This window comes from Camelus ferus, chromosome 6 (genome assembly GCF_009834535.1).
Source record: "Camelus ferus isolate YT-003-E chromosome 6, BCGSAC_Cfer_1.0, whole genome shotgun sequence".
Taxonomy (NCBI): Eukaryota; Metazoa; Chordata; class Mammalia; order Artiodactyla; family Camelidae; genus Camelus; species Camelus ferus.
In genome coordinates, this window is record NC_045701.1 from 40,399,732 (window position 1) to 40,423,037 (window position 23,306).

The following is a 23,306-nucleotide window of genomic DNA, read 5'->3' on the forward strand; positions in this document are numbered from 1 at the left end:
ATGAAATATGACCTTCCACTCTTAGCAGGAGACTGTGAAGGGGGCAGCACAAACGTTGACCTATAAACACTGTGGTCTCTGTAAGCTCTTTGTGACAGCCAGCCACTAACTGAAGGGGTATAATTGTGAGACTTAAGTCAAATAAATGTTTTTCATGTGCTTTGAGAGTTCCCCCAGCCTAGTGAAGTATACTGAAATCAAGATGAAACCAGGCTCAGAAATGTAATTTCGAGCAGCCACTATGGAAAACAGTATGGGAATTTTTTAAAAAAAGTAAAAATAGACCCACCAATCCCACTCCTGGGCATATATCCAGAGAAAGCACTAATTCAAAAAGATACATGCACCCCTATGTTTACAGCAGCACTATTTACAATAGCCAAGACATGGAAGCAACCTAAATGTCCACCGACAGATGACTGGATAAAGAACTGGGGTGTGTGTGTGTGTGTGTGTGTGTGTGTGTGTGTGTGTGTGTACACTATATAAGATATATGGGACATTTTAAGTATATATAGTATATATGTTTAAGTATATACAATTGACTTCTTCCCTTAACCCACTATGTAGCTCATATATCAAGGCTAAATTATATTTCCATGTTTTTGATTACTATTTACCCGTATGTTTAAAGTCTTTAACAGCTAGTGGCAAACCAATAGTAAATAATTTTTTAATCTTAACCCAAAGTAAAAGAATAGATGCACAAATATTGTGTAGGCTTCTGTTTTGACAAAGGCTTATTGGCAACACTCAATTTAAAGTGTCCGTAGGTGGCCTTGGTCTCCCCGGCATGTGCTTACGCAACCCTGTTTCAGTTAAATAGCTCAGTCCTCCTCATCTTCACCTTCACAGTCACATTCAGCCCATGTGAGCAAAGTACTGGTTCATTAACCTCATTGCACAGGCTGGATCATAAAAATGCACCTGCAACATTATAAAAACCTAAGTCAGCCAATGTGGCTGAAGGTCAATATAAAGTCATGCCCTCTTCTGGTCGCTCCCTCATAGGGTCCTTTATGAGCTGTAATTAACATGCAATGTTAAGACAGCGGACTCTCCAGCCAGAAGTTTAAGGCAGTCTAAAGAACATGGACCTGGACTCAGACTAGCTCTGTGACTTCAGGCGTGTTAAATTTTCCAAGTGTCAGCTTCCCCTTCTATGAAATAGTGAGTGTCATGTAATGTTCAGAAAGAGGCTATGTACATAAAGGGCCTGCCCTGTGCCTAGAAGACAGTAGTTGTTCAGTAAACAGTGCTAATGGGAGTAGTAATGCTTAGCAGTGGTGGGATCTATGTATCTATAGTGGTATAGACAGCTCTTTAGTTGTCTCTTTTTTTCATGTTTTAAATGCATTGCTTTATTTAATCCTCATGTGACTGAGAGGTAAGTAGGCATCATCATCATTCCCATTTTATAGATAGGTAAACTGAGGCTAAGTGAGGTTGAGTAACTCACTCACCGCCACAAAGCTACTAGTGATAGAGCCAGGGATTCAGACTCAGAATCTCAACCACTACACAAGAGCTCCAAGAGGCAGAACTTATACTGCCTGCGTCAGCAGTATCTGGAGTTCTTGTGTAAGATGCAGATCCTTCAGGCCCATTCCAGGCCTAAGGATCAGAGTTTCTAAGAGTAGTGTCCAGAAATCACATTTTACCAGGTATCCAAGGTTATTCTCTAGAACACTGAAGTTTGACAAACATTCCACTCCCTCTACTATTCAAAATGACACTAACAGACTAATGTAACTGTCCAGGGCTCTAGGGGGAAAAACGATCAAGGTGGGAACATTAGCTTTTCTTATCTTTAAGTGTTCTTGTTCAGAGCAACATAACTGTTGAATTGGTGGAGGTGAAACCTAGCTGCTACTTGTCTCAGTGCTACAGCTCTAATAAAGCTGGGCTGCTCCCCGCAATGGGAACCATGCGGCACCCCTGCTCTTGTGCCTGGAGCAGCTCTTCCTAGCTGACATGACTGACAGCAAAATGGTGAGGTTCAAGGAGCAACACCCATGGGTCCCGGGCTCCCAGCTCTGCCCACTCACTCACTGTGTGAAAAAGGAAGAGTCATTGACATTCTCTGGGCCTCAATCTTGTTGTTTGTGAAATGGAGATGATAATGCTCCTGGTTGCCTTTTTATTGTTGTTGTTGGCCCAACGTGCCTTTCCTCCATATTCTAATAACAACACCCCCACTTCTTTGGGTAACTGCCCCCCCCCCCGATTCTACGTGGTTCTGGATGAAGTACCAATCACAGTTCCCTGTCCTCTCGACCGTAAGGAGGGGCTTGGTGAGGGGAGGGGAACAGCTGGGACAAATGAGTAAAGCAGAACCAACCAGAGCCCTTCCTCAGGATTTTATGGAGAGATGTTGAGAGAGAAGGTGGCCAGGCTGGGCTGACGTAAGCTGAGAGCTGTCTGCAGCCCTGTGGCCCCTCACCTCCTGCAGGCAGGGAACACATCTTGAAGGAGAGAAAATGGCCACACAGAGAGCAGCAAATCAGGAAGGGAGAGAGAGAAAAAACAAGAATATTTGTATTCCAGGATCCAGCTCTACTCCTGCATTTACCAGCTAAATAAGTTAATAAATTCCTTTTTTAGGCTTAAGCTAATTTGAATTGAGTTTCTGACCTTTGCATTAAAAGATTCCTACCCAGTATAAATATACTAAATTTTTGAAGTTGTTTGTATTTGTTTGTTTTGTTAATATTTTGTTTTTGGTTTTCTTTTGCGCGTGTGTGTGTGTGTGTTGGGTTTTGGTTTTTGTGGGTTTTTTTTTTAGTTTTGGGGTTTGTTTTTTTTTAATGTACAAAGAGTTAACATTGTTTCTGTGATAAGGTAGCTATCTTGGGCGATCCATTCTGAGAAGTTCATTTAGTCCAAGTTAATGAAGCCAATATCCTTGGGGCACAGACGGAAACACTGGCAGCACATACTGAAATGGTATTTCCAGATCAGACTGGCCAGCTCCAGCAGCTACTGCTGCAAAAGAACCCTGGCTGAATTTTCTCGAATGGCTCTGGGAGAGTTGCCAGTAACGCTTCTTGCTTTCTTGGATGCAATGAGGCAAAAGGAAGAAAGAAAAAGAGGAAGAGGACTAGAAAAGAGAGCACAAAAGCAACAGCCAGAGGTGCCCTCACATACTCATTCAGGCACAGAGAATGGAAGCCCACAGGGTCTGCATCACGGCTCCACTGAAATGAGCAGCAGTGGGAGCAGCACAGACATTAAATCAAAGGCAGGCGACCCTCTGGGAGACACAGAACTCAAAATGGCATCACTGTGATTTCTTACCCATAGCTTAGTCCATGAGGGAGCAGGGTGAACCCTGACCTTGCTTCCTGGCCAGGGATGTCCTCCTGCCCCACCCCAAGATAGGGAGACAATGGCCAGCAAAGCTGGATGAGCTGGTAGGGGCCATATTACCATGGCTTCACTGTGAAATGTATAGCAGCTTGGATTTTCTCCAGGATGCCACGGGAGCCACTGAAACTTTTTAAAAAGGGGAATGACATTATTTTTGTGTTTTTGAAAGCTTTCTCCGACCTCAGAGAAAGATGGGTTTGGAGCTGAGAGATTAGAACTTAGTAATCGGCACATACCTCAGTGGTGTCTCACAGCCAACATTATGCATAAGGCCTGCAGACTTCAGCTACTTAAGGGACAATCTGGTGACTTCAAGAGTTCTTCCAGGAAGATGAGGCAGATAAAACATCACAGGGCTGGTGACAGGAAATAAATCTTGAAGGACGTAAAGGAAATCTTTAGGAAACCAGTGGAAGGTCCAGTGAAAAAAAGAATAGATGCAAAAGACCAAAAGGTGGGTCAAAACCCTTACAAGTAAGCTGAGTTACATAAAGATTCTCAGGGCAAAGCCTGAGCTATTCAAGTCTTTGGGCTTCACTTTTACTCAGCAGAGTAAAAGAAGAGAAAAAGAAAGTGCATGCCCTTCCTCCTGGAAGCCACACACATTCCTTTCCCTCACATCCCAGCTGGCCAGAATGGAGTCATATGGTCACAACAAGCTGCAAAGAACACAGGGAAATATAGCCTTTATTCTCAGGGAGCCATGCACCCAGCTCAGGGGAACTGGGAAACCATGCACCCAGCTAAAAACTAGAAATTCTATCTTTACAGACAAAGAGAAAATGGATATTGAGGGACACTAGCAGTCTGCATCATAACAGACAATTATAATAGTGTGGTAGGTGGTTCATGTATAAGACGGGGTACAGTGAGGAGAGGGTCTGAGAAAGCTTGAAGGATTCTTCCTTTTCCCGGACCCAAGAAATGCTTAACATATGTTTATTTGATAAATCTGGACAAACGCAAAAACAAACTGAAGTTCAAATGCAGATTGAACTTCAGATGCAAGTTGAATTGAAATCAAGCACTACTGAGCAAATGCCAGTGGGGAAAAAATATACAAAATGTATCATAGTGGCAGGGCTGGACACCAGGATATAAGAGCTTGTCTTTGGCCCCCAGCTACTTCCGTTAGTAGTGAATCCAGTATTATCCATGATTCAGGATTTTAAAGGACATGCCAATAGGCTTCCACTTCCGACAAGTCAGAAGCACAAAGAGCTTGATTCTGAGGGTTCCTCAAATTAGTAAGTAATGATGTCTTTAAATCAGGAGGACCTAGATTACCACATCGTTGTTTCTACTAATGACTAAGGTATCCTTCAATCCTGGGACACACAGGAAAACTCGTTTTCATTTCTCCTAACACATCGTACATAGGGTTGTGGTCAACGACGTTTGAGGGATGAGACAGTTTGAAGTATTTCAGAGATTCACCAATAACAGATATTTCTTTTCCTGTCAAATTCATTAAAAGGGAAACCAAATGTCTCAGCTAAGGAAAGAGATGACCCTCTACTAAATTTATACAAAAAGCTCCTCTTGGCCAACCCAGAGCTCCTTGAATCAAAAGGGAAGTACAAGGCCACTGCTTTTATAGATAGCAAATCGGTTCAGAGAAAGACTGCAGATCTGACAAGGGAAAAATGGCATGCTCAAGAGAAGATGAATTTTTATCATATTTCATTATAGAAAACCACAGTGAAAGAAAAGTGACTTCATCAATCCCATTCTCGGAGCCCTGGTGATGCTAAGGATAAAAGGAGAAAGCCTCTGGAACTGGCTTCCTGTCATACAAGTTGCATCCATCAATTCAGGGCAGCTTCTGAGAGGCACATGCAATCACAGCTGACAGTAGATAAATCACAATTATCAAGACCTTATTAGCTATTGCCCTGGAGCTGAAGAGGGTCATTTGCCTCTATCAGGTAGCAATCGATTGCTTTGTATGGGCTACAACTTATAAGGCCAAGGTCAAGGTATGGTGATGGAAAATTAGGTGAGATATCATAAATCCTCCAGCACCAATCCTTCTTATCTGAACAAGAGTGCTATAAACTATTAGCCCTGAAGACAGGCTTGTGGGAAATAGAACAGAATCCAAAATCATCGTGAACTTTCTGATGGATAATACAGTACATAAGAAAAACCTAGAAAGATTGACCTTTCTTCACTTGATAAGAAGAAAAGAAAATTGAATTTCATTCTGCCTTGATGCACATGGTTAATTCTTCAGACTAGCAAGAACTCATCAAAAGCGGGGGTAAGGGGAAGAAGATACTTTATAAAGGAAACATTCTCTTATTTCTCCTCTTCTCCTCTTGCTGTGATCCAAGAGAACCCAGGCTCTAGATGAATGGCTCACAAGTAGCAGATACCACGAGCTTAGCACTGACTGAAGTGAGAGTGTAATTCTTTCTCAGGGTCTTTTTGTCTATGTAACTAATCACCAAGAAGAAAACCACCAAAAAATAAACAGAAACAAAATATAATTCTCAACTGCCCAAGTAAAAGATGTGTTGTAACTTTTTAGAATTGTCAGAAAATATTAACAATCAGTAAACTGAGATAAGAAGTGTATCATGTTGCTTGTCATTCTTCCAACATTTCTGAATGACTGAAAATATTCCAGTTAAAAGTTGGAAACAAATCTTGTCATAGTTGGTACTAAAGTAAAAGTAGCTGTAGTTTAATTCATAAAAATAACTTGATGTGCTCCTTGTATTTCTGTTTTTCTTATACAATAGTTACTTGCCTTGTTACTGGCATAATAAATAATTTTCATTTTTATATATATTTAGGTTTTTATACTAGCACTATACCAACCAGAAGTATCTAAAAATCAGCGTTTTCATACTGACCATAACAAATATTCAATCAACAAACCTGTGTCCTTATTTGGTAATCTCAAAAAACTTTGAAAAAGGTAAGACACAAAAGCAAAATTTAACATCACCTCTGAGGACTGCCTTTAATATAGCTGAATCAAACAAAGAAAAAGAATCAATTTTCTTAACTTTCATACAGCTGAAAATGCATAAGGTTTTATTAAATCCACAAGAAATGACAGATATTTTTCAAATGAGCATTGCTCAGAAATGTCTGAAGTTAGAGATTGTTCTTAAAAACAATGGGAAATGAAGTCTGATCAATTCTCCAGGCCCAGAAAGGGAAACAACAAAATGTTAAGTCCAAAGCTGTCTCTGGATTCTTAGCTAGCTGAACAAACCTCAATACTAAATCAAATTTTTCTTCAGTCAAAATTGAATTTTTCTATAGATTTTTCTAGTGGTAAAAATGGGGAGCTTCAGAAACACATGGGCATGAAAACTTTCAGAGGTTAAAACTTCACTAATGTGCAATCTCCCACTGCTTTATCCACTATTGTTGAATATTAACTCCTAAAACAATCCACTGGAAATGCTAGATTTATCATCTGCTACTACATCTCAAAGTCTCAATAATGTACATATAGTTCTAATTATCTGGTGACAATTTATCTCTGCTCTAGTAATCTATTTTAAGTATAAAAGTATTTTTGACCAGAATCTTATATTAAAAAATATTGTGATTCTTCACTACCATGTCAATTTAAAAATAAAACAAACCCCTGGTTGCACTGCTAATTATATATATTTTAGAAGATTTGGGGAAGGTAAAAAAGCTTTACAGATTTAATTACATTTTTACAGTATTTATGCTGAGGATTTGGTGAAAACAGATAAGTAACTACAGAGAAAAAATTGTTCTAGAAATGTAGTTTCTTCTGCTAACTAAACTTTAATGGTAAATACTAATGTTTTTTCAAAAATTAGTATGAGCAGGAGGTAGAGGGTATAGCTCAGTGGTAGAGCTCATGCTTAGCATGCACAAAGTCCTGGGTTCAATCCCCAGTACTTCCATTAAAAAGTAAAAATAAAAAATAAATTAGTATGAGAGGTGGCAGGAATGGAAGGCAAATCCCCAGCAACCCAAAGGTGGGCAGTTGGTCTGAAAAGCAAGGAGAGATATTCAATAGCTCCACAAGTTGAGGTGTGAGCTGTGAAGCACTAGAAAATCCCTGGAATTTCACCAACACTCGGAAGCATAGAGGCCTTGCTAAAGAAAAAGTCCAGATTCCACTCTCAAAACATTTGAGGTCACTGGTGAACTAAACCAAATTGCAGAAAAGTGCACACCCAATGACGGATCAGACTGACTGCCCCACTCTGGCGGCCTGATAGTCACCCTTCTGAAGGGAAATAGTGCTTACTTCAGTCTCTACTATTCTTACGTACTAAATGCCCAGAATGCAACAAAAAAAAATCACAAGACATATGGAAAACAAGAAAACGTGACCGATGGTCATAAAAGAAAATAGTCAATGGAAACAAACCTGGGCCTGACCCAAATATTGAAATGATCAGACTAGGACTTCAAGATAATTATGATAAGAATGCTGAAGTATCTAGTGGGAAGGACGGAAACATGATCGAGGAGATGAAGACATTCAACAGAGACATGGAAAGTTTTTTTCTAAGAATCTAATAGAGGGAACTATATTCAATATCTTGTAATAACCTTTAATGAAAATGAATTTATGCATATATATGTATGACTGGGACATTATGCTGTATACCAGAAATTGACACATTGTAACTGACTGTACTTCAATTTAAAAAAAAAAAGGAATCTAATAGAAAGCTAGAAATGAAAAATATGGCATCAGAAGTAAGGGATTCATTAGATGGGTGTAACCACAGATCAGACAAAGTAGAAGATAGTATCACAGAGCCAAATTTAGATCAACATAAGTATCCAAACTGAAACACAAAAAGGAAAAAAGAAAAAAGAATGAGAGAGAGAAAAATTAACAGAGAGAGAAAAAAAAATCAAATAGTCTAACATTAACACAATTGGAGACCCAGAAGCAGAGGAGGGAGAAAGTGAAACACAAGAAATATTTGAAGATATACTGACCAAGAACGTCCCAAAACTGATAAAGGACAACAATCCAAAGATTTAAGACTCTCAGTGAATTCCAAGCAGAATAAACACAAAGAATCGACCTAGTCATATCAACACTGAATTTCTGAAAATCAAAAGTAAAAAGCAGATTTTAAAAAGAGCAGCCAGAGGAGGTGGGCAGGAAATCCATTAAATACAAGCAGGAAAGGACACAAATAGTCTGACCTCCCCCTGCCCCGAAATTATTCAAGTCAGAAGACAATGGAGAAATTTCTGTGAAGTCATAAAAGAAAAATAAATGTCAACTTATAATTTCATATTCAGTGAAAATATCTTTCAAAAATGAAGATGAAATAAAGATATTCTTAGAAAGATAAAAGCTGAGAGAATATGTCTCCACAAATCTTTACGATGACAAATGTGGCTAAAAGGAAATAAATCTGATATAACTCTAGTGCTGCAGAAAAAAATGAGGAGCAAAAGAAAGGATAAATTAAGTCAGTGTTTTAAAAAATTTAGTGCCTTTATTTTATATATCTTCTTTTCAAATTTCTTTGAAAGACCACCAATTTTTAAAGCAAAAATTGAGAAATTGAGAAGCTTGTAGCATAGCTAGTAGTAAAATATGAGCAATGAGAGCGTAAAAGGAGGAGGAAGAGAATGGAATTGTGTAGTTGTAATGTCCTTACCCTGTTCATAAATAGGCTGATATTACTTGGAAGGTAGATTATGATAAATTAAACATGAACTTAATACTTATTCCTACAGCAGGTCACTTACCTAAAAGTTTTGCCTAAAGTTAAATCTGATTTTCTAATAGAAACAATGGCACTAGAAGAAGATGTTTTCTTATCCAAGGGCCTGGTGCCATAAACCCCACATTAGTTTACTCATAAATTATATATCCATTCAATATAAATTTTCTAAAAAATACAGATCAAATAAAGTAAAATAGCTAAACATATGCATTTTCCACTTAATAAGCTATAGCTAATGGATCAAAGACTTAAACATAAGACAAGATACAATAAACCTCCTAGAAGAAAATATAGGCAAAACATTATCTTACATACATCTCAAAAATGTTCTCCTAGGGCAGTCTACCTAAGCAATAGCAATAAAAGCAAGAGTAAATAAATGGGACCTAATGAAACTTACAAGCTTCTGCACAGCAAAGGAAACCATAAGTAAAACAAAATGACAGTCTACAGAATGGGAGAAAATTTTTGCAAATGAAAATGACAAAGGCTTGATCTCCAGAATATATAAGCAGCTCGTATGACTTAACAAGAAAGAAACAAACAATCCCATCCAAAAATGGGCAAAAGACCTAAACAAGCAATTCTCTAAGGAAGACATACAAATGATCACTAGGCACATGAAAAAATGCTCAATATCACTAATCATCAGAGAAATGCAAATCAAAACTACAATGAGGTATCACCTCACACCAGTCAGAATGGCCATCATTCAAAAGTCCACAAATGACAAATGCTGGAGAGACTGTGGAGAAAAGGGAACCCTCCTACACTGCTGGTGGGAATGCAGTTTGTTGCAGCCACTGTGGAAAACAGTATGGAGATTCCTCAAAAGACTAGGAATAGACTTACCATATGACCCAGGAATCCCACTCGTGGGCATATATCCAGAAGGAACCCTACTTCAAAATGACACCTGCACCCCAATGTTCATAGCAGCACTATTTACAATAGCCAAGACATGGAAACAGCTTAAATGTCCATCAACAGATGACTGAATAAAGAAGAGGTGGTATATTTATACAATGGAATACTATTCAGCCATAAAAAACAAAAACATAACGCCATTTTCAGCAACGTGGATGTTCCTGGAGAATGTCATTCTAAGTGAAGTAAGCCAGAAAGAGAAAGAAAAATACCATATGAGATTGCTCATATGTGGAATCTTAAAAAAAAAAACATAAATACAAAACAGAAACAGACTCATAGAAATAGAATACAAACTTGTGGTTGCCATGGGGGCAAGGGATGGGAAGGGACAGACTTGAGATTTCAAAATGTAGAATAGATAAACAAGATTATACTGTATGGCACAGGGAAATACATACAAGATCCTGTGGTAGCTCACAGCAAAAAAAAAAAAATGTGATAATGAATATATGTATGTTCATGTAAAACTGAAAAATTGCGCTCTACACTGGAATTTGATACAACATTGTAAAACGACTATAACTCAATAAAAAAATGTTAAAAGAAAAAAAAAAGCTATAGCCTCCTAGAATTGAAGTTCTTATCTTGACAACATCTGCTTTATTTTTTCTGTTGCATACAGGAAGATGAAGAAATATACATTATTAAAATTATAAAGGTTTAAGGAAATTTAATTTTTCTACAAAGTTCTCCTGATTACAAAATTAATGCATACTTCTTTAAAAAAAATTTACAACTAGGTGAGGTGATATATGTTAACTAAACTTACTGTGGTAATCATTGTGCAATATATACATATATCAAATCATTACATTGTACATCTTAAACTAACACAATGTTACATGTCAACTATATCACAATAAAACTGGGTGTGGTGGAGAAGCAAACATAGAACTCTGCAGTATAGAAAGGGAAAGTCAGCAAGAAACCCATCCCTTTGGAGACTGCCAGCCACCATTTGGCCCATCTTCCTCCTGATGCTTTCTTCTACAGATATACACCCATGAAGTGAGGTTGCAAAGTTTAATTTGCTACAGTGCATACTTGCGAAGAAAAATGAACTTGATTGTGTTATATAGTTCTATTCATTAACCTCCTACCCGCAAATAGGTAAGACAAGTATGTTGCTAAACATCTACTGCAGCTTAAACTTAGTAGGGTCCAGTATTTCGAAAAGTCTCTTAAGTCTTCTGTCTGGAGAAAGACAGTATCTCAGAAAGCTTGCTCCTCCCTCTGAAATAGGTTTACACATCCTTGGGGAGTAGTGGAGGAAAGGGAGTCCCTGGCCTTGTACTAATCCTTGGATTTATGCTGCCTTGTGTCCCCTGGGCTTCAGGGTGACTCTCCTGGTCTGCTGGCCACCCTGGACTCCACTGTCTGTTCTTTTGGTTCACTCGGTTCCCAAGAATTATCAACCAACTTCTCTTTGTTGATTTGACCTCCTCTCATCTTACATTGTCTCAATAGGCCCGTCCAATTTCTGACTGTGGCCTCCATTAGGTCCTAGCCTGGAGAGGCCACTCTGTAGACTCCCCTCAACATACAAAGTTATCTCCCCCTGCCCTAGAAGTCCCCTCTGGCAAATTCCCCAGTCTGTCTCTCAGCAGCTTCTGGATCCCATCTAAATCCCAAGGGAACTAGAGTGGCCCAGGAGACTCAAATCAAGGCCAGCGCTCACTGTTTAGTATACTTCATTGTGGCCTTGCCCCAAATTGGCAATGCACAACCTGAGAAGAAGTCTTCTCCCAGAGCCCTCCAGTCCTCAGTGTGTCCCTCAAATGATCTCACATGGCTCCCCATCTCCCAGTAAAAGCCTCTGAGGACACACCTCTAACCACGTCCCTCTCCACCCTTTTCTCTCATACAGTCCAAGGCGCTCAAGCCTATTGTTCTGCTGCAAAAACTTCTTTTGTTCTTCTAGACTTTTGGACTTTTGCTCAGATAGGATAATTCTATAAATCTATTTTGCAACTTTTTTATGCATTCTTTGTTATTTTAAGTTTGCGATGTATTCTGGACATCTTTCCAAGTCATTTCAGAGAGTCAGCTCATTCTTTTCAATAATTATATGGCATTTCATTGCATAGATGTACTGTATTTTACCTATCAGTCCCTAAAAGATGAATATTTGTGATGTTTCCAATTTTTTTATTTTAAAAATGATGCTGTAATTCTCATACACTGCTAGTAGGGGTATAAATTAGCATAGTAGAGTGGATAAAAGAATTATAGTGTATATTCACAAAATGGAATACTATATACAGCAATGAAAATGAATGAATCCCAGTTATATGTAAGAGCAGGATTAATTACACAAACATAAGCAAAGAAGTAAGATACAAAAGAACACATAAAGCATTTTCCATTTATATAAATTTCAAAAATAGGTAAAACTAAATTATAATATTTTACAGATGTATACACAGATGGAAAAAATCTAAAAAAAAAAAGGAAAAAAATCATTATCAGTCAAGATAGTGGTTACTTGTAGAGCTGTGCTGTCCAACATAAATATAATGTGAGCCACAAAAGTAAGTCATACATGTAATTTTAAATTTTGCAGCAGTCACATTAAACAAAAGGAAAAAATAGGTGAAATTAATATATATCTTATTTAATCCAATATATTCAAAATATTGTAACTTCAATACAGAATCAAAATCAAAATTAATGAAGTGCTTTACATTCTTTCTTTTCATATTAGGCCTTTATACTTAATCCAGTGTGAACTTTATATTCACAGCATATCTGAAGTTCACCTAGGCATGTTTCAAGTGCTTATTAGCCATGTGTGGCTGGTGGCTACCATATTGGACAACCCAGTTCTGGCAGATATAAGAGTCAGGAAAGAAGTTATCTCTGTAGGAAAGAAATAGGATTGTAACTGGGAAGGACACCTGGGGAATTCTGGGGAACTGGCATTGTCTTCCTTGATATGAGTGCTGGTTATGTGAATATTTGATTCACAATTATCCATTAAACCTTACATGTGAACTTTATGAGCTCTGTTTCATGTGTTTTGTTTCATCAAAAAAGGTTTTAAAAATACTGAATGTATTTACAATAGCCAAGACATGGAAGCAACCTAAATGCCCATCGACAGATGACTGGATAAAGATGTGGTATATATACACAAATGAGATACTACTCAGCCATAAAGAAGAACGAAATAATGCCATTTGCGGCAACATGGATGGGCCTGGAGATTGTCATACTAAACGAAGTCAGAAAGAGAAAGAAAAATACACTAAGTTATCACTTGTATGTGAAATCTAAAAGAAAAAAAAAAAAAGAACTTATTTACAAAACAGAAACAGATCCACTTATAAAATAACTTATGGTTACCAGGAGGTGGGGCAGGGAGGAGGGATAAATTAGGAGTTCAGGATTAGCAGATACAAACTACTATATACAGAATAGATAAAAAAAAAAAAAAGGGCTTACTATATAGCACAGGGAACTATATTCAATAGTTTGCAATAACCTATAATGAAAAAGAATATGCAAAATAATATATATGTATAACTGAATCACTATGCTATACACCAGAAACTAACACATTGTAAATCAACTATACTTCCAAAAAAAAAAATATTGAATGTATATTCTTGTACATTTATTACTATAAACTTCAGCAAGTATTTCTGAAGAATAAGTTTATAGAAGTGTAACTACTGGATCGAATGATACAAACATTAAAACATTTAATAGGGGAGGAGGGTAATAGCTCAGTGGTAGAGTGTGTGCTTAGTATGCACAAGGTCCTGGGTTCAATCCCTAGTACCTCCATTAAAAAAAAAGAAAAAACAGGTAAACCACTTAATAGTATTAAATTACCTTCCAAATGCTTGTACCAATTCTCACAATGAGTGAAAATTCCCATTTCTTTACATACTTACTGACATTGGGTTTTATCAGTTTTAAGACATATTTGATAGATATGTATAAGAAGATATTTAAAGAGTTAGGGTCACTCAATGACTATTTCAACAAATTACCAAATATTCCATTCAGTATAGGTTCTCCTTTTGCACACAGGCACTAACAATCATGTTCTTGGTCCTTCTGGTGCCTCTGAAACAGACAGGACATGTGCATTCTCGGGCTGCCATTGCCCTGCACCAGCAACTTCACCCAGCAGCTACACAGTATTTGAAATGGCCTTCCCTTGAAAGTGCATACGCCAGCCTTCATTCTGACTGAACGTAGTTGCCTGTGACACTTCACCTCAGGGCTGTTCATGCTATCAAGCTTTGGGCTTGAGTGGAGGCCAAATGCAAAGACCTCAAAGCCAAAAAAGACCTTGATGCCACAGAATAAAGAAATCTTCCATCTTGGCACTATTCCAAACTTTCTCCTCTAAAGTGGCATTACAGTCCTATTTCCTTTATGTGACATTTTTAAATGTTTAGAATGTATGTTTGGGACTCCTTTAATAAAACTGCCTTTGAAGATGGATTATCATCCACATAAGAAAAATGAATCTTATTACTCTATAATCACAAAATATTCCTTAATTTGTCAGATTCCTCTCTCTCTCTCTCTCTCTCCCTCCCCTGCTCTTCCCTCCTCCCCTGTCCACTTCCTTCTCTCTCTCTTATTTCCCAGCATTGCTTAGCTTAGTTATGATCTCTCCTTCCTCACTCTACAATTTGAGCCCACGGCCTGAGAATCCCAGGGGCTCACAGCCCACAGTCAAGAAGCCCCAGGACCAAAAGAAGGGCAGTAGAGAAGTAAGGGACCCTAGAGACAAACTGAGACATTAACCACAGAAGGACTCACTCAGAGCATTAGCAAGCAGATCAGTGGAGGAGGGCTTCTATGTTTAGTGCTTATTTGCTGGCAGGAGTCAATAACATGGGCAAAAATAACTTGGCACCCCAGTGAAATGATCAGTAATTAATTCAGACCTGCTAGGAATTTTCTCTAAATTAAGAAAAAGAGACTGTCTGGTCTTGTAGAACTCTAATTACAGCACAGTATAAGTGACTAGTAGGGATTTCTGGGCCCCACTGCAGACCTCCGGAATCCAATACATCAAGAATGATCCTCCTGGTTAGGAACCACTTAACAGAGGGAGGCACATAGAGTTTCCAGCCTAAGAGCCTGGGCATAAATCTGCAGGTACACACACACACATACACATACACACAGCCCATCACTTATTAGTATGCAACTTTGAAAGTCTCTATGAACCTTGCATTTCTTATATGTAAGACAGAGGTGATGCCTATCGCGCAGGGCTAATTTAAAGATTCTGTGTAATGCACTTGCACATAATAGATTCTCAACAGTAAAGTACTCATGATAATAAGATAATTTTAACAAAGTGATAAGTGTTCAATTTTTCTGAAATTTCTTTTACAATAAGCTCATATTATTTTTATACTTATTGGAAAAAAGTAATGCTACTTCTATTTTTAATGAGTCTTGCTTTTTCAAGAGCATAGCCTTTAAATACCCATTATAGAAACTGCTATTAAAATTTTAAAAAGGAGGGGGAATATGGGTCAGTTTCATGGAATAGGAACTGGGTGGAAAATAATTTCCAAAACATAACTTTTTTGGGGTGCAGGTGACTTTTTAAAGTAGGGTTCCTTCTGGATACAAGCCCAGGAGTGGGATTCCTGGGTCATACGGTAAGTCTGTTCCTAGTCTTTTGAGGAATCTCCACACTGTTTTCCATAGTGGCTGCACCAAACTGCATTCCCACCAGCAGTGTAGGAGGGTTCCCCTTTCTCCACAGCCCCTCCAGCATTTGTCATTTGTGGATTTTTGAATGACGGCCATTCTGACTGGTGTGAGGTGATACCTCACTGTAGTTTTGATTTGCATTTCTCTGATAATTAGTGATATTGAGCATTTTTTCATATGCCTTTTGATCATTTGTATGTCTTCCTTGGAGAACTGCTTGTTTAGGTCTTCTGCCCATTTTTGGATTGGGTTGTTTATTTTTTTCTTATTGAGTCGTATGAGCTGCTTATATATTCTGGAGATCAAGCCTTTGTCGGTTTCATTTGCAAAAATTTTCTCCCATTCCGTAGGTTGTCTTCTTGTTTTACTTATGGTTTCCTTTGCTGTGCAGAAGCTTGTAAGTTTCATTAGGTCCCATTTGTTTATTCTTGCTTTTATATCTACTAGGAGAAAATTTTTGAAATGTGTGTCAGCCAATGTTCATAGCAGCACTATTTACAATAGCCAAAACATGGAAACAGCCTAAATGTCCATCAACAGGTGACTGGATAAAGAAGATGTGGTATATTTATACAATGGAATACTACTCAGCCATAAAAACCGACAACATAACGCCATTTGCAGCAACATGGATGCTCCTGGAGAATGCCATTCTAAGCGAAGTAAGCCAGAAAGAGAAAGAAAAATACCATATGAGATCGCTCATATGTGGAATCTAAAAAACAAACAAACAAAAACAAAGTGTAAATACAGGACAGAAATAGACTCATAGACAGAGAATACAGACTTGTGGTTGCCAGGAGGGCGGAGGGTGGGAAGGGATAGACTGGGATTTCAAAATTGTAGAATAGATAAACAAGATTATACTGTATAGCACAGGGAAATATACACAAAATGTTATGGTAGCTCACAGAGAAAAAAATGTGACAATGAGTGTGTATATGTCCATGTATGACTGAAAAATTGTGCTGAACACTGGAATTTGACACAACATTGTAAAATGATTATAAATCAATAAAAAATGTTAAAAAAAAAAAAAAGACCCCTTGGTTGGTAAGAAATAGAGATGGAAAAATAAAATGGACAACAACAATTAAAAAAAAAACAACTTTTTTCATCCTAGTTATATTTATAGATATTGAAATAGAAATAAACAAGATAGTCATGAGATCTACTCTCAAAGTTTTTATAGAGTAGTAGGGAAGAGACAACTTAAAACAGAAATCACTGAAATTGTGCTGCGTGATGCTGTGTCACAAGGCCCCTCACCAGGTCTGGAGAATCAGAGGTTTCCTGAGGAAGAGATACCTGTGCTGAGTAGAAAAGAGAAACTCTAGAAGAAGAGCAGGGAAGCACTCTCCAGGCAGAGGAAAGAGCCAGAGGTGGGAAGAAGAGGGAGGGAGGGAGGGAGAGGTGGTTGGCTGAGAATCGTAAGAACAATCCTGTGAAGCACAGAAGGGCAGATCATCCAGGCCTTGTGGAAATGTTAAGGATTTGGGACTTGATCCCAAATGCAGCAGAAGGCCATGGGTGGGTTTTAGGTGGAAGTGGTATAATATGATCTGTGTTTCTTTCACAGATCAGTCTGTGCACTTTGTGAAGTACTGAGATGTGAATGTAATAAGAAATACATATTTGGTGGGGAGGGTGTAGCTCAGTGGTAGAGTGCATACTTAGAATGCACGAGCTCCTGGGTTCAATCCCCAGTACTTCCATTAAAAAGGTAATAATAAATAAATAAATGAATGAACCTAATTAGCTCCCCTCCCCAAAAAACAAACATTCATACATACATACAAAGAAATACATAATTTGGTCTACAGCCCAGGGTCTTGGCACAGAGCTCCTAAAACTGTTAGGAAATCCTGAGTGGCTAAAAGTGAGAGGAGTGTTTTTTTTTATTCATAAGAAGTCCTTTTCAACCATACCTGGGTTTAAGCTAATGAAGGACTCTTCATAGGGCCCTAGATAGCTTCAGGATGGGGGTTGGAGGAACCCATCATGTAATTAGAGTATTGGAACTTTCAGCCCCATCCCTCTAGGGAGAGGAGAGGGACTAGAGAGAGAGTTTAATCTCCAATGGCCAAGGATTTAGCCAGTCATGCCTACATAATAGAACCTCCATAAAAAGCCTAAACAATGAGGTTGGGAAAGTGTCTGGGTCAGTGAATACATCAGGGTGCTGGGAGGGTGGTGCACCTGAAGAGGGCGGGGAAGCCCCATGCCCCTTCCTACAGAACCTACCCTATACACCCCTTCCACTTGGCTATTCCTGAGTGTTCTTGGAATCAGATGCACTACTACTATTGCATCATGAGGTCCCTCTGGGTATTCTTTATAATAAACCAGTAATAGTAAGTAAAGTGTTTGCCTGAGTTCTAACAAATTATCAAACCCCAGGCGGGGGTCACGGGCACCCCCAATTTATAGCCAATTTGTCAGAAGTTCAGGAGGTCCAGACTTCCCATTGGTGTCTGAAGGGGGGGCAGTGTTGTGGGACTGGGCTCTAAACCTGTGGGATCTGACACTCACTCCAGTGTCAGAATTTAATTGAATTGTAGCATACCTGGCTGATGTCCAAGAATCAGTTTTGGTGTGGAGAGACATATATATATACATTTGGTTTCAGAAATATTTTGAGTACAGAAAAAGAGTTTTACTGTAAGAATGGATTCAGGGCAGGTAGGAATTAATGGAGGAATGACAGTGGCTGTAAAAATAAAAATAAAAAAAGGACAATTCCAAACAATTAGATAGGAGATGAAATCAACAAAACTTAATGGTTGACTGGAAATGGCAAATGAGTAAAAGGGAAGCAACGAGGGTAAATCATAAGTTCTGACTTGGATAACTGTGCTTGGGGGCACCATTTACTGAGACGGTGAACACTGAACCAGCATCTGGTCATAGGGGCCAAGAAGAGGAAATTCAAGTGTCCAGGACATAGCAGGAAATACAAGATACGCACTCAGAAGCACGGTCTGGACTACATTATAAGCTTGGGGGTGGTCAGCCCAGAGATGTGTATTCAGTATGTCCCCAGACCCCACCTCCTCTAACTGCAAAGTGAGTCCACATTTCCAAGAATATCTAAATCACTTCATCTTTTCCCAGGGCTCTCCCCAAGAAATACCCAAAAATTCTTAGGACTGCTGACACTGGCCCAGCGACCCCAATCCCCTATGTGTCTCTTGCTGCCACCACAGCGAGGGCAGAGGACTCAGACATGCCCCTCAAGGCAGGTCTCCACCACCACTGACCTCTCTGTGGCCAGACCCCCCCCCCCCTCCAGGCCACTTCAGCACCTTCCCCCTAGATGGCAGAATCAGAGGCCCGTGTAGCCATTGATGGAAAAATTGCTCTCACTCCTGATTTCCTTAAGGAAAGGTTTTCCTTCGATGCATTCCTGGCTTCTTCAACTGGGAAGGTAAAGTGACTTACTCACTTGGAAATTTGGAAAGAGCTGGGGATGTAAGATATTCACCTATCTTCTCAGGAATGAGCTACCCACTGGGAGCACCAATTTGGCTGCTCCACCAGAGAATGACTCTTACCCCAACGCCCCGGTCCAGCATGGCTGTGACTGAGAGGGAACTTCTGTCTTTAGGATGAGCAAGCCCATTTTGAGTAACAGACCTAAAGTACATCATGTCTTTTGACAGTAAAAGGGGACACGGGGGGATTTTGGCCCATATGGTATCTAGTACACACCATTTATTGTTTGTTATCTCTCCACAACAAAAACTAGATGTGTACATCATTTTAAGTATAGATACACCATAATTTAACCAGTCTTCAATGAACAGCCATTCATCTTATTACCACTTTTCTGCTATTTTAAGTTTCACCTCAATTAATATCCTTGAACATATCATTTAATACAACTGTCTGCAGACTAAGAGCAGAGCTGCTGGGTCTAAAGACATATAACTGATTAAAGTGATGGGAAAGCTCCCCAGAAAATTTACATAATTTTGCATATAATTTCAGGAGCTTTGTAAGCATAGACACCAGATTAAGAACCTCTGCTTTCTATGCTCTTCCTAGGAACTTTCATCCTTCTTTGACTTCAACTATTATCTATGACTCCCAAATACATATATTAACATGTTGATATACATATATAAACATCTCCATTCAAATATTTCACTGACATCAAACTCAACATATCAAAAACTGAAATCACTTTCTCCTATGCCAAACCCATTCATCTCTTCATATTAATTTTCATTAAAAGTTCACTAACCATTCAACTGAGTCAGCCAAAAATTTGGTCAGCAACCATGACTTCCACCTCTCCTCTGCCCTTGATATCTTTCCATCTCCGTTGCAACAAACTTAGTTTTGGCCACCATGTGTTGCTTGAATTGCTCTAACAACCTCCTAAATAGTTTTCCTATCAGAGTTGTTATCCCCTCCAATTCATGTATAACACTGTGACCAGAGTGATCTTTCTAAAATGCAAATCTGCTATCACTCCCTCATTTAAAACTCTTCAGTGGCTCCCACTGCTCTCAGAATAAAGTCCATACTCCTTAATATGGCTTACAAAGCCCTTTATCATCATCTACCCACTAATTTCTGCATGATGACCACTAAATCTGCCCCTTTCCCAAGTCCCTGTATTAGCAAACGTTACTACTTATCATCTTGCTCAAGACAGAAACCTGACTCTCTCCTCTCCCTCACCCTCTCTATCTGATTAGTTACTATATCCTGTTTCTACCTCAGGGCCACCACCTTGGTCCAAATTACCCTCTTTCTCTCACCTAGACTACTAAAGTAGCCCTCCATCATTGAGGAGGAAGTAAAACAGATGCTTCTCATGAATAGCTTGACCAGCCAGGCTTAGTAAAGAGTTCAATTTTGCACTGTAAAAATGTTTATGTAGAACATATTGGGGGGAGGGTATAGCTCAGTGGTAAAGCACATGCTTAGAATGCACAAGGTGCTGGGTTCAATCTCCAGTACCTCCATTTAAAACAAACAAACTAACTAACCTAATTACTTGCCCCCCCAAAAAAGAAAAGAAATAGCTTTAAAAATATATATGATATATGCTTTTAAAAAGCCTAGAGACTATTTAAGAATCATGGAAACTAGAGTTTCCATGTAAACTACAAAACAAAATAAAATAAAATAAAAACAAGATCAAGACTTTGTGTATATTCCAAAGACTGAAAGCCAACAAATCGAGAAAACAAATATCATAATTTAATTAATTAGGCTTTAATTAAACAATGGTTCTATTTTATTACTCAAGGTAAATGCAATAAAGAAGTTTAAGGGAACTGAGACTTTATCCTGCTTGAAAGCTAACAAATAAGCCTATAAACTGTTTGATGAATGCTGATGAAGACAAGGAGACTCCAGAGTCAGAGACGAAAGATTTTATTGCCCATAGCAACAGCAGTAGCTGGAGACAGCATTTTCTTGTTCTGGTTCCTCAAGCTCTTTTCTCACAGAGAGACACCAAGAAGGCATAGGTGGCATCTACACATAGAGTGGGTTTCATTACAGGCAAGAACCGCTGAGCTTGGAGAACCGACGTCATTTTATACTGGACAGTAAGCTACCTCTGTCCTTTGTTCCAGAGGTGAACACTGAAGTTCAAAGAAAACCTATCTTTCACCCTAAAAGGAGACATTACATTTTTCAAGGCTGTTCCCTTACAAACATCCTTGAAAAGACAGTCTGGAACAAAGACAACCAGAACCACTATTCACAAGACATGCAGAAACGTGGAAGGTCCACAGAGAACTCTCTCGCAACAATATCCACTTCCCACACACGTTAGTTTCTACACATAACTATGCTACTCCATCAGCCACTCATTAACCAACAGAGGCTAGAACCAAATCAACCTATCTAGCACAGCATTTAATTAAGTCAACTAGGATTCTGAAAGCAGAATGAAGCCACCCTATATTGATCTCAACCACGGTTCCCAGTGTCCTAGAACCAACCAGCTTAACAAATCCCACAAAGTATCAGGGTCTACTTTAGAAAGCCATGAGGCTTTTTCTTTAAATTTCTGTATTGACCTTTCCACTTGGCCCAAGGCATTAATCCAGGCACGGCAAGATGTACTAGAGATTGCATAAAGTCCATCTTGTTGCATGAGGAGGAAGTCTGGGACAATGCTCTCACCCATAAGAACCTTGGCTACTGAGCTGAATCCAACCTGAAATCCTTCCAGGGCCAAGGCAGTGTCATGATCACCTCAGCTAAAATCATGACATTTTTGAACCACCTTTGCTAACTGGATGACTCCTGTTACAGCAATAACTGCCCATAAGGTATGTCTGAATAATGAATCAGTTACCTTTTCTGGAGAGCTTCATTTTGGAGAGATTTCTGCAGTCAGCTGAGGGTCATGTGCTTTGTCAGTAGTGCTTCTAAGCACCTGCAGTTCTCTTAGGACTGCCGGAAGGGTGTTTTCAGGAGAGACAAGTTAACTCCTGGCTTCCACACAAGAAATAGTCCAGAGGTCACACATGGTGTCCCTGGAAAAGAAAATGTTTTTATAATTGTTGGCCTCAAGTGGGACCTTGATCATTCAAAGGGCATTGGTTGACAGTTCCTCCAATGAGGCTTCCTGGCAGGCTAGTATGCCTTAGGGTTCCCAGTTTAGTTTAAATAACTGAATCTAGTCCTTGTTTTTGGAGGGACTACCTGAGGGCTGACAGTCCTGTCTGTCCACGCCACTAGAAAGGTGGCATTTCTCCAACCCCCAACAGCTATAGGAATGAAGACAAGCAGACATGTTAACCAGTGTTTTGCATGGGAGATGCAGAAGCTAGGACTCTCCTCTACTTTATCTAATAGACTTCTTGGTAAGGTCAAAGGGAATGGCAATCAAAATCATGGTCAGAGCTGTCTGGAGGTAGGGGAAAGAAAAGGAGGCAGCACATTTAGCAATCAGTTCCATTTAAGGTGCTAGCAACATTGGTGTTACCAGTGACTAGGTTCTTGTCCCATCGCAGAAAGAATTCAGAGACAAGATGTGGAGGTGAAAAAAGTAAAGTGGGGATTTATTAAGTGATAGATAATACACTCTCAAGGGGAGAGGGGGCAGCCTCAGGTGAGCAGCTGCCCTGAGTTTCTTTGGCAAGCTGGTTACATAGGGTGTAAAAATAAGTGGGCGGAATATTCATTGGGGAGGGATGGGTTTGGGGTCTTATTTCCTGATTTTCATCCCAACTCCACCTTTCCAAAGGGAGAAGGGATTTTTGTCCTTATTTAGTCTGGATCGGAAGTGTCATGGTATCAGCGCATGATGGGTACTTCCAATCAGCGAGGCTAATTTTTTTGACATGAGGGCATAATGAGCAAAAGGTTACATTCAGACACTGGAGATTCCTGCCTTTTCTCACCTCTCTTTGTTGGCCTCTAGTCCACTTGTTATCCCAAAATGTGTGACCACTTGTCAGCCAGGAGTTTCCTGCTTTTCCTTCTCTGCCCAGGGACCCCTGTTGTTTACACAATGTATAGTTTCCTGAATTTGGCCTGTGTGCCTCCTTTTTGCCCAGTTTCTGCCATTTGGACTGCAGCTCTCTGCCTGCTCTAACATTGGGAGAACCACACCAGGGCATTTTCCTTCCTGAG

The 23,306-nt window shown here is 39.2% G+C and overlaps 1 long non-coding RNA gene across 1 annotated transcript in view; it reads right to left on the bottom strand.

Annotated features, from left to right (window-relative positions):
• Nucleotides 1–442: 442 nt before the first annotated feature.
• Nucleotides 443–23,306, bottom strand: part of LOC116664227 — a 59,155-nt gene continuing 36,291 nt past the window's right edge. Inside the window, exons 7-8 of the long non-coding RNA XR_004320627.1 lie at nt 22,024–22,204; nt 443–3,744 (exon numbers count right to left, since the gene is read on the bottom strand). This is a non-coding gene — a long non-coding RNA (uncharacterized LOC116664227). The remainder of the gene's footprint in view (nt 3,745–22,023; nt 22,205–23,306) is intronic.